Consider the following 17902-nt stretch of genomic DNA (forward strand, 5'->3'; position numbering starts at 1 on the left):
GCACACTGATAAGGCATGAAAATTGTCAAGGCACACCTTCAATTTTTTGACCATTGACAAGGCACACCTTATTGCTGGCAGGGGGCTCACAACAACACTTGCCCTACTAGTAAATGACTCTCCTCCAAACACCCACAACAAACCTGCGGACCATTTGCAGCACATCAATGTGCCGTGGCACAGTGGTTGCAAATCACTGGTTTATCTAATAAAAAGTGTCATAGCATCTTTAGAGCCCAATCCTGTGCTTGGCGGCACAGCTCTGTGCCGCCGAGCTCTGTTGCAAACATGCTGTAAGGCATGTTTGCCAGCCTCACTGCCGGGCTCCTGCCCATGCTAGCCCAGCGCCGGCCGGTGCTGAGCTAGCATGGGACAGTTGCCCAGCTTCTGCGGCTTGGCAGTCTCCCAGACCGCTGAGCCATGGCACAGTAAGCGGCGGCAGGGATGGGGGTGGGGTGGAGGCGTTCCAGGGAGGGGGAAGGTCGGCAGAGGGCAGAGAGAGGGTGGGGGGAGTCGTGCAGGGGGAAAGGGAGGTGTGCTGGGGGAGGAAGGGAGATGGGTCTGCGGAGCTTTGCTCTGCAGGATCCAAGGTGCTCATAGAGGGCTCGGCGCCCTACACAAGCGCCTTTACTTTACCGCTGACCTTTTGGTTGGCGGTAAAGTGCGTAGCCCCATTGCGGAGCTGCTTACCTTATCCAGGAGAAGGGGACGAAAGTCCCCTTCTCCTGAGACGCCTCCCACCGTAGCCCGGGGCTACGCAGCCCATGTAGCCACGGTAGCCCATGGTAGCCCAGGATGCGCAGGATCCGGCGGCAGCCCTTCTCGGTGCCGCAGAGCATGGGCACCCTGGGCAGCTCAGGATTGGGCTGTTAGACACTCCTCTCTCCTGTTGGTGGACTTTGGTATCTGATGCTCAATCTGTCATGGAAACCATGTGACAAATGAAAATGCAGAACTTTATTATAGTCACCCATGACAGGCAGAAACAGCTTTTTGTGGGTTGCATGAAGGACGTATGGCTCAGCATACGAACAAGATGCAGTTAACTTTTGCTTTCCAGCATCACCTTCATCTCTTCTTTTGAAGGTCAAGAGCAAGAAAAGCTGTAAGGGTTTGTTTTGATAACAGTCATATCACCAATAACTAGAAAACAGAACAGGCTGAACTTTTATAAACATTACATCAGACGTGTTGTTAGAGACAACATGTTTGCTGAAGCTTTCAGAAAGAATGGAGCCCACAAGTCATGTATTCTGACCGGCGGTGGATTTGTTTCCTGCTATGACTGGAAAGTAGATTGGGTACATTATACTGGTTGCATGAACTGAAACGATAACAGGAGGCCATCAGTATTTTGTGTAAACAAGAACAAGCAATCCCTACTTGAAGGACAAAAGAAGGGGGTCAGAAAATGAAGACAATGGAAAATCTCTGTGTCCTAAATTAAGGGACATGGGTTGGGATCCAAAGACTTACTTTGGTATACCTAAGGGTTTGGGCATGACCAGCGGACTCCTCTGCTATATCACACACACATACCCATACAGTTTGCCATATGGCATAGTCAGCAACTGTTTAAGAAATACAAACTGCATTCTGCCCGCCCGCCCCCCCCCAACTTGGTTGTGCAGTACTAATGCGTGATTCTTTAGATCCCATCCACTGGGGAAAAAATTACACTCAAATTATCGTTCATGTAATTGCCACATATACATACAAATGGTACCAGCAAAAAGAAAATATCAAGAATAAAATGAACATTATTTTTATGTTGCCAGCTTATTAAATCCTCAGACAAGTCAAATACATTCTTTGTAATATAAAGATACAAAATTATTTGTAAAACTGTAGTTTCTGGAGGTGATTCATTTTGTCATATTTGGATTTAAAATATCTAATGGGGCTGTGCTTGAAAACAGCCAAAATGCTAATCTTTTTATATGCAAAAATACAGTAAAAGCTTGAAATGCTTAAAGACATAGTTTTCAAAAAAAAAAAAAATAGAAAACATGTAAGTCATTAATATTTTGCAAGATAATGAACATTATGGTTTACAACAGTGTTTCTCAAACTGTGGGTCAGGACCCACTAGGTGGGTCGTGAGCCAATTTCAGGTGGGTCCCTATTCCTTTTAATAGATGTGTAAAATGTTTAAATGTTTAAAAACATTTGTATGTGACTGCATTTGGGGAAATGTTACAGCACTGTACTTTTTACAGGCTAATATGTATGTGCTTTTAGCAATGATAATCAATGGGATAATTGGTGGTGGTTGGCAACCTTCAGTCTCGGAAGACTATGGTATAAGCCTACAGCACCCGGTATTCCTAGGCGGTCTCCCATCCAAGTACTAACCAGGCCTGACCCTGCTTAGCTTCCAAGATCAGATGAGATCAGGCATGTGCAGGGTAACAGTTGCCCCAGGGACTTCCCCTGGGGGCTGGGGATAAGAATAGGCCCTCAGTTTGGCTGTACTTGTCGTAAGAGGCGACTAAACAGCCACCGGGTAGATGGGACTCGTCAGCCTGGGAAGGCAGCTCATCTGAGAGAAGGAAAACTCTGATCCCAAACCTCCACTGCCTTGTGGCTACATCCAGTTATGGAAAAGGCTTCAGGAGTCAACCTCGAGGCAAAAACCGGAGCTGGAGTCCCTGAGGCAGTTCATGGCTGAACACAGTCACGTTCTGGCAACTCCTGCAACGCCGCTGGAACCAACCGTATTGGCCTCTGCCTTTCCATTGGACCATTTCAGCAACGTGGAGAGGGGGGATTTGCTGCATGGGTAACAGCCTATCCTCCATACCTACTTTACCCAGGCTTCACGCACTGGAGAGGACACTCTGTTCCAGAACCACCATTCAGAGCGTGACACCATAGTCTTCCGAGACTGAAAGATGCCAACAATCAATGGGACTTACTCCTGTGTAAGTGTGGATAGCATTGCAGCCTAGGATTGTTAAAAATTTTCCTGCTTGATGATGTAACTTCTGGCCATGGCATCACCTCTGGTGGGTCCTGACAGATTCTTATTCTAAAATGTGCGTCCCAGTGCTAAAAGTATGAGAACCACTGATTCAGAATAACTTGGAAAAATATGCTTTCTTTATCTTTCTGTTTTCTTCACACTTGCTAGTGAAATGTATCGAAATAATGAAAACACTTGAGAAACTAGGCATAGAATATTATATGATTAGGCACACAGACACAATTAGAAATATTGCACCACACTAGAACACCCAGTTGAGCTTCCAAGAAGCAACAAATTTAGATGAATTATACCACAGTAATGTTTTAGAAAATCCAGCTAACCAAACAATGCATTCTCTGCTAAGTTATATTTTCAAGAGGGATGAGGGTCCAATCCTAAACTGGGCCGGCGCCATGCCCAGGGTGTTGCAAACGTACCATAAGGCATGTCTGTGATGCCCTGTGTGGAGCCAGGGCCAGTGCTGGCCCCTGAGTCCAGTGCTGGCTAGGCGCACCCGGAGATATGCAAGAGAGCATCGGGGGTGGGGGGGAAGTATTCCAGCGCAGGGGGAGGGCAGGGTGGGGGCAGGAACCAGGGTGGAAGGGGGTTGGACCAGCAGAGCTATGCTGCACAAGATCCTGAACTCTGTGTCAGGCCAAAAAGCCTGACATGGAGTCTCTCAAGTCTACACAGTCAAGACAGCACCAGTGCAGATTTGTGAAGCCCCATTGCGGGGCTTCCCCTTAGGAGACCTCTGCTGGCCTCAGCAGTGGCACTGGATGCAGCTGTAGCCGTTTTGGCCCTGCTGTACTTGGCAGAGCACTGCTTTCAGGAGAGGGCTCTATGTGCGCATGTGTGTGTGTGTGTCAAGAAATAGACTGACAGCACAATCCTATACAGGTTTATTTAGAAGTCTCTCTATATTGAATAGAATTCACTCTCAGGAAAGTATGTATAGAATTGCAGCCTAACAGAGCAAACACAAGCATGTCTACTCAAAAATAAGCCTCATGGAGTTCAGTGGAACTTACTTTCAGAGATATGTGTATAGGAGCGCAGCCTCAGGTTGCACTCCCATGCACATTTATCTGTAAGTAAGTTCCACTGAATTCTATGGGGCTTATCTATGAATAGGCATTAATTGGATTTCACTGTAATCTCATCAAAACCCTTTTGGTTTTGCAATCTAGACTCTACATATTTAAATTTTCTCTTCTTCCACCTTAAGCAAAATTTGGTACGAACCTAGGGATGTTCTGGAAACCCTTGCAAAGTATTGTTGGTTTATCAAAAACATTTGGCTTCCCCTGAAATTCCCTGAGGAATTTTTCCTCAGGAGGAACCACAAACATTTCTTTCAAAATTGAGTGGCTTGACTCTTGAGAAAGCCTCAGCATTAATATCACTATGTGGTTAGATCTCATACAGAATATCCCCCGTCCAAACAGCTTCCAAATCCCCATTCCCAAAAGTCACCATGCCATCAGGGTGTGTACAATGGGGGGGGGGGGTGTAGAAGCCTCCTCAAAGTAAGTGAACATTTGTTTCCTTGGGGCTGCATCAGTGCTGGAAAGTTGGATAGGATTGGACCATAAAGCATTTTTAATTTTGCTGGGTTGCATCCATGCATTTTTTGACAGAAGACATACTGACACATTCACATTTTAACCCATTTTTGCCCAGCCCACAGGTGTATACATTTGGTCCCTGCTGTGTATATGCATTGGACAGCAATGGTTTAATCACTTTATTGTGTTTATGCTTTTTTCAGAGATGACTATATGGTCTTTTATGATAGGAAACACATTATAAAATGTGTTTATATTATATTCAGAAAGGCCATTAGTTTACTATAAATATATTCAAGGAAAAAAATCTGTCACGTACTTCTAACACAGCATAGTAACAGATAGCACTAATATGTGTCACAAACTCACCATTTCATTTTTTCTGTTTTTGATCATGGTTTTAATGCCCTAGAAGACACCAATATATTTTCTTCCCCAGAAAAACCTAGTAACGAGAACAAAAACAGGTCAGAAGCACCATGTTACATACAATAGAAGATAGCAACTGGGCAATGTCCTTCACGCTCTTGTGAGTTGTAGGATGAACTATTGTAATACACTCTATATCAGTGTTTCTCAAGGTTTCTTCTCCGCAATCACACTTCACATGGTCCACCTATTTGAAGTACCACCAGAAAAAACTGGTGATGACACCATGGCCAGTTACTTCTGGTTTGGGAGGCCAGATACAACTTGACAAACACCAGTAAGAGGCTCAAGGTGAACATGAGGACTTTTTTGAGTACAGAAAAGCATGCTTTGGAGTTCTGCCTGCTAAGCCAAGCCTCCTACAGCTCTTTTGTTGCATTGTGCTCCTGTTCTTGCTGCCAGGCGGCAGGTATCCAGGGGTCCTGCAAGTTTCACCAGATAGCAGCTCAAGTACCTCTGTGGTACCCACACCACTGGTTGAGAAACACTGCTCTATATGGATCTTCCCATGGTTTGAAAATGTCAGCAAGCATCATGCATTAGCCTGCCTGTAAACAAGGCAATGGCAAACCACCCCGTTTATAGTCTGCCAGGATAGCTTCACAGAAGCGATGTCACCCCATGGGTCAGTAATGATTTGGTGCTTGCACAGTGGACCCTTCTTTCTTTCTTAACAAGTTTAGACTGACATCCTCAAATATTGCCTAGTATGAAGCATTTGCACTCGCTGCCAATTTGTGCCTGGGCCCATTTCAAAGCCTTGGTTCTGACCTTCAAAGACTTTGGGTCCTGAGTTCCTCTGGCATGATCCTCCCTGGCACTTACAATCTTCTGATAAGGGCCTGCTTTGAGTCCATCTTATGTGGAGGCTACAGGCTAGACTGGCCTCCATAGGAGCAGAGCTTTCATGGTAGCAAGAGATTTATTAGTAAAAAAAAGACTACACCAGTTTTTGAAGGCATTAAGAATCCTAAATTGTGAATCAAAGTCTGGAGTAACTATTCCTATCCCCCAAAAGTTGACTAATTATTGAAGACAGAATCTGGTCAGCAAACAAATATATGCAGAACCAATGGCCACTTTTTCCAAAGAGGACATGATACCAATTAAATTAAGTATGGCATTTATCCTCTGTCTTACTTGTTAAATAATTCACCTCCATATTTAAATTTTATATTATATACAATATATAGTCCTGTCTGTATTCCCGATTATTTTAATGCATGGGTATTTAAACCTCTACTTAGGTCTGTTGTAGGGGAGCAAAAAATAGGGGGGGGGGGAGAAATCTCTGGAGTTGCCAACACTGCAACAGCCTCTTAGTTCATCACAACTTTCCTTTCCTCTGAGAATTCCATATTGCTCTGCTTTGTCACAAGGTAGAGCCGCAAAGCAGGGGTTATCCTAACCCAGTGGAATATCATTTCCTGTATGCCGTTTGCACTTAAGAGCAAAATTGCTTGCTTTTTATCAAACAAATAATAACAGACAAAAGCATCATCATCTCTAAAGAGTTATATAGTGCCCTAGATGCCAGAGCTTCTTCTCAAAGAACTGGAAATCAAAAGAACAGATGGCACTAAATCCTCTGAGAAATACTCATCCCTAAATCTATAGGAGGATTTAACTAAAGCAAATTTGCCTTCTTGCTTTTTGATAGCAAAGCATTTCAACAGCTCTTTCTGTCTACAGCAAAGCTGCTTACAGATGTCAACAGTAAGTGACACAACAGCAGGTAGAAACCCTTCTATGATGACACAGGACAATGAGGCAGTGAAAGAGCAGGGTTTGGCAAAAGAGTTGCATGAATGGGGTAGTAGAAGGCAGACTGGAAGCAGACAGTGCAGGATGGAAAACCACAGTGGTTTGGAAAACGACTATGAAGCTTTGAAAGGAGATTGAAGAGAGAGGATTGATGGTGACACTGCTCCAGGCACAGGGGAGAAATGTGGCACAAAAAATAAAAGTGAAAGGTGTGCACAAGACCGACAGCAACTGAGTTCTGTACAGAGTGCTGGGTAAAAAACGGTGAATAAATAGAAATTTTTTTTAAAGACATAGTTAGGGATGGAATGTCAGAGAACCTGCAATGATCAACCCTCAGAGAAGGCCAGGAGGCCTAGTCACTTTCTGCCAGATTTTTGTGCCTGTTCTGCCAATTCACCAAATGTCTGTGCACATCCTACACCAGGATTTATCTAACTTCTAAAAATATCTGAAGTTGGCCTCATAGAGTGGAAGCATGCCTCCCCTTTTAAAGACAGCAATTAGAAGCACATCTTAATTTACCATAATAAGAGAAATGCTGGGTGTGGTGGCTGAAAAGGTATCCGCAGCTACACCTTACCAACAACTACATTTGAAAAAATGGAAGACAAGATGTTCAGAAGCAATGAATAATTGCGATGTCACATTCAGAACTACCTAGAAGGCCAAATTATTTTGCAAAAAATGCTGGAGTGATGCCATCTGAAAATAAGGCTTGCTTATAAACTGAGACAACAACAAAAACTCTTTTGCAGTAGTTCCAAATCCAGTTGCAGGCAACTGTACATGCATAATACGTGTTGATCTGAGATGGGAATTCCCACCTGCAGCAAAGGAAGCCCATTTGATAGAGTTTGGCTGGGCACCATGGTGTGAACCAGTGCGTCCAGATAAAGCCCTTGCATCTCTTGTTTGATAGGGGTCTCAGGAACTATTATTTCCCAAAGCAAAGGATACACTCTGAGGAAAATTCCTTTTGAACAATGTAGACAACATGGTTAAACAAGCTGAAAGAAATAAAATTAACACTGCTGGTTGAACCATTAAGTCAAAAAAGACATTTACAAGAACAATATCAATCTCATGAAACACTTACTAGACAAGCTGTGCTTATCTGTGTTCTCCTAAATGCAGCCATTCATAATTTTAATCCATTTCAAGACAGGTTAACCTTAGACGCCATCCTTCAGAGGCCAACTGTGCAAGCTGGTAGCATCAGTAACGCTTACAAATAAATAACTCAGGTGAATTCAGCTCCTTGCAAATTACTGTGCAATTCACTTGAAAACATTGTTTCACAGGCAAACTTCTTATTTTATCCAGAATGGTGGTAAAGGTAAGTAGTTTTAGCCAGAAAGGAGGATTTTTTCAAGACCAGTTCTTCATCATCTTACCATATACCAAAATATATTGTGAATTCTGAAAGCTTTTTTTAAAGCATATAGCAATGAAATTCCTTGTTCTATATTGATTCAAGATGATGCCTTCTAAGATGCAGTCCAAAAAATAATGTTAAAAATCTTCTGGACTTTCTTTACTTAGGTATGCCTGAGGCTTGCAGAAAATCATTTTCCTTTTGTATTCTTTCCTTTAGAATGGTGCAAAACTGATATCCTGACCCTCTCCAGTGCAGTTCTGCGAAATTAGCTTCTTTCTCAAAATGAGTCCCTGCTGGGCAATTTATATAAAGCAATAAAAATCTGCAAAATACAAAGACAAAATATATTTTTGCATATAATATTAGCATTGTCAACACAAAAGACTTTATCTACCAGTCAGGAAAGGAATATTCTGAATAGTGTCATTTGTTTGTGGGAATGCACAAAATAGTTTCAACAACTAACACTCCATGTTTCTTTGCAAAATAAGACTTTGCTGAGTGTTGAAGCTAAATGTGTTTGTGCCCACTAGTGTCTGTGTGTACTCTTGCAAACAAGCCTATACGAAGAAGAGAAAGGTCATTAACTACAAAGGTGCCTGCTGCCTTTGATTTGGCAATTTTGTTTTTACAGCTCAACCAAATGGAAGAATCAGCTCATTATGGCTGTAGTCCTATATGCTCTTGCCTGGGACTAGACCCCATTGAATACAATGGGACTTACTTCTGAGAAGACATGCTGTGCTGTAAGAGATATGAAAGTAAAACTATCATCAGCCTGGATATTTAAAGTTACTGTATTTTAATAGCGTCTGTCTTCATTTGGTCTCATTTTCCCCACTGATAAAGAAAACTTGGTGGTTTTTTAAGCTGTGATTAGGGCAGCCCAGAACAGTACGTGCACAGACAGCATCGTGGAAAGTGGGCTGCCCCATTCACTTCTATGAAGAAAGTGGTTCTTTGCTTCTGAAAAAGGAGGTACCTTTAGAGCAGGGGTTCTTAAACTGGAGTACATGGATTCACAGGGGGTCCATGGATGGGATTCAGGGGATCCATAAACCAGGTGCCAAAAAAATATGATGTGAATGTGCGCATATGCATTTTTCTGGGGAGGGTGCCCACAGTTTTAATCTCAGAGGTCTTCCCACAGGCGCATTGGCTTTACAGCTGTTTTATAGCTGTATTTGCAGAATGTGTGTTCTAGTGGCTTTGCTAGGGGAGTGCGGGCCACACCAGGCGATGCGCACAGGGAAGTGACACCATCACTGTCTAAAATGTTTAAAATCTTGGTACTTTTGAATAATACCATCATGTAATATATCATTTGATACATAATTTCATGCAATGAAACAAACTGTGTTGAAATACCTCTATTCTATCAAAAGTTATAGCCAAAAAAACCAGTGGGGCGGGGCGGGGTACATCACCATGCCCACCGCCTGGGACGTTGCCCCACCCACTGCTTTGGATGAGGTTCATCATGGGTGACACGCTGGCCTCCCACACTGCGTAACACAAACTCTAGTGAATCTACTGGTTCCACTGGCACACTTTTAGATAGGATTGGGCCGTAGGATATATTCAGTGTCTGTTTATATACATTTAATAGTCTGTCAATTTCATTTCATTTTACGTATTCTCTTCTATTTTGAAAGACAATTGTCTGGATCCATTGAGGACAATCTAAACATGAAAATATGGCCACTAACCTGTTCCTGGACTGGGGTCTCAGGAGGTAAGTAATTAAGAGCGCAATCCAAAGGATGCGCTCATCTAGCGCCTCCTCAGCCAGCCCTTGCACCTGCTTGGGATGGTTTCAAATGTGCTGTGAGTTAGCTGGGTTGGCATAGGGGTGCACACCAGCCTGTGGAGACCAGATTCTGCCTCTGAGCTGACCAAGCCCAGTATGTTTGTGCCAGCCAAGCTCAGCTAGCATGGGAGTTTGGGGGGGGGGCATGGGGAGGGCAGGGAGGAGCTGTTTCAGGGCATGGGGAGGGCAGGCAGCAGGCGGGCCCATAGGCGGAAGGTGGGGCCAGTACCCAGCTATGCCGAATCCTAGCCCTGTTCCGGAGCGGTGCATAGCAACTCCAGGCTGCTCCGTTCTGTTTGGATCTGTGCCACCTCTTAAGGCGGTGCAGATCCAAGTAGACCCATTGGGGCTGCTGTGGCTCTCCCTGGGGTAAGGGGAATTTTTCCCCTTGCCTCGGGCTGAGCCTCAGTCAGCCTGAAACTTGTACTGGATTCAGTGCAGGTCTATTGGCCTGTCTGTTCCAGCACAAGTTAGGATTGCACTGTAAATCAACCAAGTGTTAAAAATCACAAAAGGAAAATCAGTCTTGGTTATGCATATTGAATTTAGGACTTTTTCCCAGGTATGGATGATACCAGAGACCAATACAAGAGAATTTCACATTCAGTTTTCACAGCTCTCTCTCTCTCTCTCTCTCTCTCTCTCTCTCATGTCTAATACATAAAGGTAAATACCTGGCATGTCTGGAACATGCAGTAAAACAGTACAGAAATGGTACTTGCAGCATCTCAATCAGCCTCTAGAAACTCTGCAGTGGCAATGCAGCAAAAGAGCTCTTTTTAATATCACAACATTGCCAAGGGTTAGCTTTTGTGGGATGGCTGGACACCTTATCAAAGTCATTGGGGATTTGCACCACTTACTGTAGTGTGCTCAAGACCAAGCATAAGATCTTTTGGAAGGCAAGTCTAGTTGTCTTGTTCCACATAAAAGCCTGACCTGGACATTTCAGAAGAGGAGGTGTAGCAATTTGTCTTGTCTAATGATAAATACATGTATCTGATCCCTGATTCCTATAGCCCTGGTATGGTATCAATGAGAAAATTTCTCTTGTTTAGCACTATGGTGAACAAACCTGTCAGAAGCACAATTGATTGATACATGTTCTTGCTAATAACTTCATCATCTTTCCTCTATGAGGGGGAGGGTTCTCCTGAAATGTCTTTTTATTGAATTCAAAGGTTGTCATCTGTGTTTCTCAGTGCCACTTGGGGGAAAAACTTGGAAGAACGTTCTCTAAATCATTTTAAGATAATCCTATTCTGAATCAAAGTGCAGCAAAACCCAATCTGTTCCAAGAATAAGCCCTGTGCTGTTTACAAGAAAGTTTCATCAATCACTTTATTTGCTTTGAAATGTCAGTGTGGTACACACTCCTTGACAATGAGCCAGGACACATAATGAACATAAAGTAGAAAAAAGGCAATTTAACTGCAAGCCTTGAAACTTCTATAGCTGCTTACTTCATGGCAAGGTGTACCTGGCAGTCAAATACTATATTCATAAGCAATGTCAATGAACTTATTTCTACCCTAGTACAAAAAATAAAGTGGAAATCTGAACCAAACCAGATATTAATATATTGTCACAGTATTCCATCACATGGTGGCATCGCTAGGGGGGTGCGGGTGGTGCAGGCCGCACTGGGTGATGTGCATGGGGGGGGGTGATGCACACTGGGAGGATGACATGCTAAAATCGCAGTGGTTAGGAGTAACCCCATCATGTTATATACCGTTGGATGTGGAATTTCCAGCAGAATGCAATGCAAGAAACCAGAGTGAAATATCTCCTTTCTATCAAAAGTTATGGTCAAAAACCTGGAGAACAAAAAATGCATGGATCCCTATGGAAAGTGAAAGTGAGCCGTATCTTGCGTTTACTCGTGAGTAACCAAACGTGCCTTAGTCCATCGGAAATGGCAGGCTGAGAGGAATCCAAAAAAACCAGAATGGTCCTGATCCAATGAATGCAGCCCCTAAAAACACCTGAGAAGAAAGTCCCTCCCTCCAAGCAGATGAATGTATTGAGCCCTATGGAAAGTGAAACTAAACCTCACGGTCACGTTTACTTGCAAGTAAGCAACCGTGCCTTGGCTGCTTGGTGTGGATCAGGTGAAGGAGAGTGCAAGGCTACCAATATGGTCCTGATCCTATGCACCTGGAGCTCAACAAGTGCTAAAAAATGGGTCCCAGTGCTAAAAAGTTTGAGAACTGCTGTATTAAGGTGTTAGTAAGTTAACACCAGGGGGAGTGTCACCAGTAGTGGTCGCTAGTAGTGACACCTCTAGTGACCAAAATCACTAAAATCACAATTTGGAAGAACAATACCATCATGTAATATATCAAAATGCGTAATTTCATGCAGAATGTGCTCTATCTTTGTTCTATCAAAAGGTACAGCCAAAAAACCAGTGGGGGTGGAGTGATGGTGCATCACTTCGACCACCACCTGAGGTGTTGCCCCGCCCACTGCATGGGGGGTGATGCGCTGGCATCCCGCACCAGGTGATGTGAACCCTAGTGACGCCACTGCCATCACATACATCTATAATATAGATTCTGTACATTTCAGTTCCTGCTATGCGAAAAATACCCAACAATGTCAATCTTAATTATTTTAAGTAATCAAAGGGCACATCAGTGTCTAATGCAGGGGTGTTCAATACGTCGATCTGGATCGACTGGTCGATCGCGAGGCAAAATGAGTCGATTGCAGGCTTCTCTCCCATCCACGCATTCCTGGGAGTGAGCCCCTTTGACTCTACTGGGGCTGACTCGTGAGTAGACCTGGAGAGGAGCCGCTCACAGGCTTCTCTCCCGTCCACGCATCCCTGGGAGTGAGCCCCTGGCAGGCTTGTGAACCCAGGGAGTGAGCCCAGGGAGTGAGCCCCTGGCAGGCTCCTCCCTGGAAGAGGAGCCGCTGACAGGCTTCTCTCCCATCTACACATCCCTGGGAGTGAGCCCCTTTGACTCTACTGGGGCTGACTTACCTTTCCCGTTTTTGCACAGGTATATATGGAGATCTCCCCCCCCCCAACTTCCATTTGTTGGTTCTGTGTGCAAGGGGTTTTGCACTGGTCTTGCTGTGATGTCTATATAGAGATCTTCCCTCCCCCACACCTTTCCCCTGTTTTTGCACTGGTCTGTATAGAGATCTGTCCGTCCCCCCCACTTCCATCTGTTGGTTCTGTGTGCAAGGGGTTCACTGGTCTTGCTGTGATGTCTATATAGATCTCTTCCCTCCCCCACACCTTTCCCCTGTTTTTGCACTGGTCTGTATAGAGATCTGCTCCCCCCCCCCACTCGTATTGGAACCGAGGAAGATCTGGTGAGGAGGTAGATGTGGTGTCAGCAGTGGCCCCTTTAAGGGTAAGGCCTGGGCATCCAGCAGAGTGTGCTGCACTTGGGCAATAGGGCCCTCAGGGATATAAGAGCACCTGAGGCAGGAAGGGCTCCACTTATTTATGTGAGTCAGCCTTTTCCTACAAGAAGATCATTAAGTTCCACCATGACTGATGAACATTTGGAAGTGTGCTTGAGGCTGGCTGTCAGCAGCTACTGTCCGGACTATGCATCCTTGGCTGATTCACTTCAGTGCAAGTCATCAAAGTAAACTCAAGTAATTACAAAAATGCTTATAGTTAATTATGTTGTGTTGTGCAATATTGGCTCATTTGGTTATGCAAGGTACACCAACATACATTGTACACATAAATGTTATATGTTATGATGGCATGAACATTGTAAAAAAACTCTGGTAGATCTCCGGGCCTTGCTGGGTTTCAAAATAGCTCTCGAACCAAAAAAGTGTGAGCACCCCTGGTCTAATGGTTAATACTCTTGCTTGTCTGTTAAATTACTGCTATACTGTAGATCGGACTTACAAAATAAGAGCCCTGCTGGATCAAACTTAAGAGTTCATCTGGCTGGTCTGACATTTCAACAGAGATGCTTTCACTCTTTGATCTTCCCCCCAGCAACAAGTATTCAGAGGTACTGCTTCTGAACATGGCCATGCTGATGAGCATCATGAACATCATAACACCTGTCCTCAGTGAATTTGTCTCAGATGTCAAACCTCAATCATGTTCTCCATTAGCTACTTGTATGCCATTCCACTGAGTTGTGCCTTTGGCCACTGCACTCAATCCCAGCACCTATGGGAGATTTCCCCTGTGTGTATATGTCATGCATGCCTCAAAATGCACACCCAGTAACAGGACGGCCTAGTCCACATGACTCTCAAGGATCATCACCCATAAAAGTGTTTTTCTTTACCACCAACTAAATAACTCTGACAATTGAGAATAATGATATCCAAGGAGAACATTAATGCTTTATCATACTAAGTCCATTACTTGTAGTCATGAAAAATTAGACTGATTCCTATCTAGTAAGAAGGTAATAATTCCACATTGTATGGATCCTGAGCAGATAGTGAAGAAAATGAACTGAGAAATGTCTTTAATTTGTTTAAATATATTGTAATCTTCTCCATAAGCCAATGCAAAAAAGGAATAAATAAGGCATTGACTAAATACAAGGAATATGGATCCCTTAAGCAGTTTATCTCTCTATATAGATTCCTATGGTACAAAGGAATAAATCCAGAGAAACAGAAACTCAATATCTTCATGCAAAACTAACTGAAATGAAAAACTGTAATCCACGCCTAAAGTACAGCCACCAATAGGGACATCTGAATAAAATACTTAAATGAAATAGTAATGTAAATATTTGCACATGTAAAGTACATTTGAATTCTAGGGGTCACTTTGTTTATATAGATTTAGCTCTTATAGTTATCAGCCAGAAAAAGCTGCTCTATTAGCCACAAATTGGCAATTAACATTAAAATGTACTTACTGCTGCTGTTTGCTTTAGTTTAAAAATGGCTCTCATTTAACTTTACAAGGAAGAGAAGATTGATTTGCATGTTCCAGTAGTGTCAAGAGATAATAAACAATTTGAGGCATAAAGAATTAATCCTGTTTTGTATTATTTTCTCTAATGCTCTGACTCAAGTAGTAATGAGTGAGCATGAAGAGGATTTAGTTTTCTGAAGTAAGGCCATGTGTAAATTATATTTCTTATATACCATCAAGTTGAATAGGGTGCTGCAAGAATATGAAAGCAGTTATTTTAAAAGGAGAAATATTTGTCCATGATGAATATGTGCTTTCTTTAATACATGCTTAAACTGGGAAACTTTTTTCTTTATGAAACAGAAAATACAAGGTGCCCTATATAAAAGAATTACATCTGAGAATAAATTATTCAAATTTAATAACTTTGATTTAATTTTCCTACTTTGTCCTAGTTGCAGTTTTTCAGAACTGGAATTTGCTATCAGAACACGGTGGGGTGTGTAATCAATGGCTGAGGTAAATGAAAATGTATAGGAAAGTGCACGAGATACATAATCATGAGGACTTTATGCTATTTTACTTCTGTCTGATATGCTAGGGTAATCTGCTATTGGATTCCAGTAATACAACCTACACTGCATTGCCTTTAAAAATGATTAAGTAACTGGAGCTGCTTCAGGACACAGCCATCACCTGGATGATAATTGATGCAAATTTCTGATAATTTATCAATGCTGCAAGAGTCACAGTGGCTTCCAAAAAGTTTCTAGATGCAATTCAATGTGCTGGCACCCAACTTTAAAGCTCTGATGAAGGATGCAGGGAACCTAAGACTATTCCTTCTCATAGTTTTCTTCCTATATGCCAAGATCTTTGGATGATTCCCTGCCTTAATAGTACATTACTGTGGCTCGCTGGTGTTAGGTTGATTGCTATGTTTTTGTTAGTGCTACCTTCGAAAAGGAATTCCCTACCTAGGCAGGTCCAATAGGTAAATTCCTCTTGAACTTCTGAAGACTGCTCGAAGTTATTTTGTTTTGGAGAGTCGGTGAGAGACTTGGATAAATAACAAATTTTGTGGCTACCTTTTTGCTAGTTATTTGATTGGTTTTACTGTTGTTGTTGTTTACTTATTGTTTAACAAGATTTTAAAAGGTAAAGGTGAGCCACATTTATGGCCCTTGCTAGGCAGAATGATAGCAAATAAATCTAATATATAGCAATAATTATTACAACTGTAACATTTTTAATGCTAGTGGAGTGCTAGACTTTGGTCTCTATTGAACCCAGTTTCTCCAACTACAGAATCACAAATACATGTTTTTGGCCACCACCATCATTGCCATCCCATTTATACTGCCGAAACCTGTAAATTCTACAAGAGTAGTCTGTTAGAATTCATTGGGAAATTTGGTCTGTGAAAGGATTCCAGCTGGAAGTTCCTAGCATTCATGTGTATTGGTCTACATATCACATGTATAACTTCAATTCCTTTCCCTGCATCACCATTTTGGGTGCACAGTGAAGAGAATCTGCTACATTAATTCTTTTTTTTCTATATGAATTTTACATTAAAGAATATTTTACATATTTAATAATTTTTAGCTCACCTTTCTGCCCCCAAAGGAGCCCCAATTACAGCTTACAACAAAACAAACTAACATAACATATAAAATGAACACTAATCAATAATTAAAAAATCAAATAATAAAATCTAGAAGAATCAACTAAGAGCCAACAGCCCAATCCTGAGCTGCTGTCATCCTGAGCTTGGGGCTGTCATGGTGATGAAAATGGCTGCCAGTGCATCCAGTGCAGCACACTCTGGGCAGCCACAGCTGCCGATGACTCCTTGGGAGAAGGGGACATTTGTCCCCTTCCCCCGAGTAAAGCAAGTAGCCCTGTGATGGAGCTCCTCAATTCTATAGCAGCTCTGGAGCTGCCGCAGTATTGGAAAGCTCCATGTCAGGACACAGGACCCAACATTTTGCTCAGGATTCGGTAGCACTGAGCTCCACCAGTCCTACCATCCTCCTGCTCCGCTGCCTCCCCTAGTACACTTTCTCCTAGCCCTCTTCCCGCCGTTCCCCCACACCAGAACGCCTTCTCCACGCCTCCTCCCATGCTCTCACCTACTTCTCTGCCACCTGGCAATTCAGGCAACCACCAAACTTTCCACCAGCTTCAGCAGGCACTGGGCTAGCTCTGGCACTGGGCCAGTGCTGAGGGCTCACAAGCGTGCCTTACTGCACATTTGCAATAGTGCACGCCAACAGTGAGTTGGCATGCACTGCTTAGGATTGGCTCCAAAACCACTAACCAAGTGAGAGCAATAAATTATGGGCATCACACAACTAAACACCTTTCTGAACGATAAAGTTTTTGTCAGTCAGCAAAAGATTAACAATGAGAAGGCCAAACAGATCTCTAATGGGAGAGAATTCCACACCCTACGTGAAACAAATGTTTCCTTACCTGGTGTAGACATCTGTGACATCCCTCTCCCCTGTTGACATGGCTACATTGGCAGCAGGGGAGGGGTTAGTTAGGTTTGTGCTGTAAGCCATGGAAGTTAAGGTTATGTACTAAAGATTAGTCAGTCTCCTTATTTTAATTTGAAAGTTTAATTTAGCATATTTTAGGGGTAGCCTGGATGTACAGAAAGACATTTCTTACATCTCCTTTGCTGACTATGCCAGTCTGGAAATAAAGGCTTTTTAATATTTTAATTTTAAGACACTTGCTATGTTGAGTGCATTTCTAGGAGTTCATAGAACATATTTATTTGCCCAGCATGACAGTGAATAATCATAGTCTTAAAATTCAGCTCATACCTCATTAATACATGAAAGATTGTGTATGAAAGAACTGACTTAAAACCTAATTACAGGGATGCTATAAGGTAATTGCAAAGGTAGATTTCTTCCAACAGATCTCACTATGCCTCCTGCAGAATAATTCATTACTTATTATAACTGATAGGATTGCCATATTGTCAGAACAAACAAGATTAGTTTTAATTTTAAAATAGTGTTTCTGTATTTGTGTCTGAAATATTAACATAGCCATTTCCTTGTTAGAGATTTGTTGCTATGATAAATATTCTTAAATG

The 17902-nt window shown here is 42.7% G+C and overlaps 1 pseudogene; it reads right to left on the reverse strand.

Annotated features, from left to right (window-relative positions):
- Positions 1–2306: 2306 nt before the first annotated feature.
- Positions 2307–2426, reverse strand: LOC136643534 (5S ribosomal RNA; annotated as a pseudogene).
- Between the last annotated feature and the right edge of the window lie 15476 nt (positions 2427–17902).

Source organism: Tiliqua scincoides, chromosome 2 (assembly GCF_035046505.1).
Source record: "Tiliqua scincoides isolate rTilSci1 chromosome 2, rTilSci1.hap2, whole genome shotgun sequence".
Taxonomy (NCBI): domain Eukaryota; kingdom Metazoa; phylum Chordata; class Lepidosauria; order Squamata; family Scincidae; genus Tiliqua; species Tiliqua scincoides.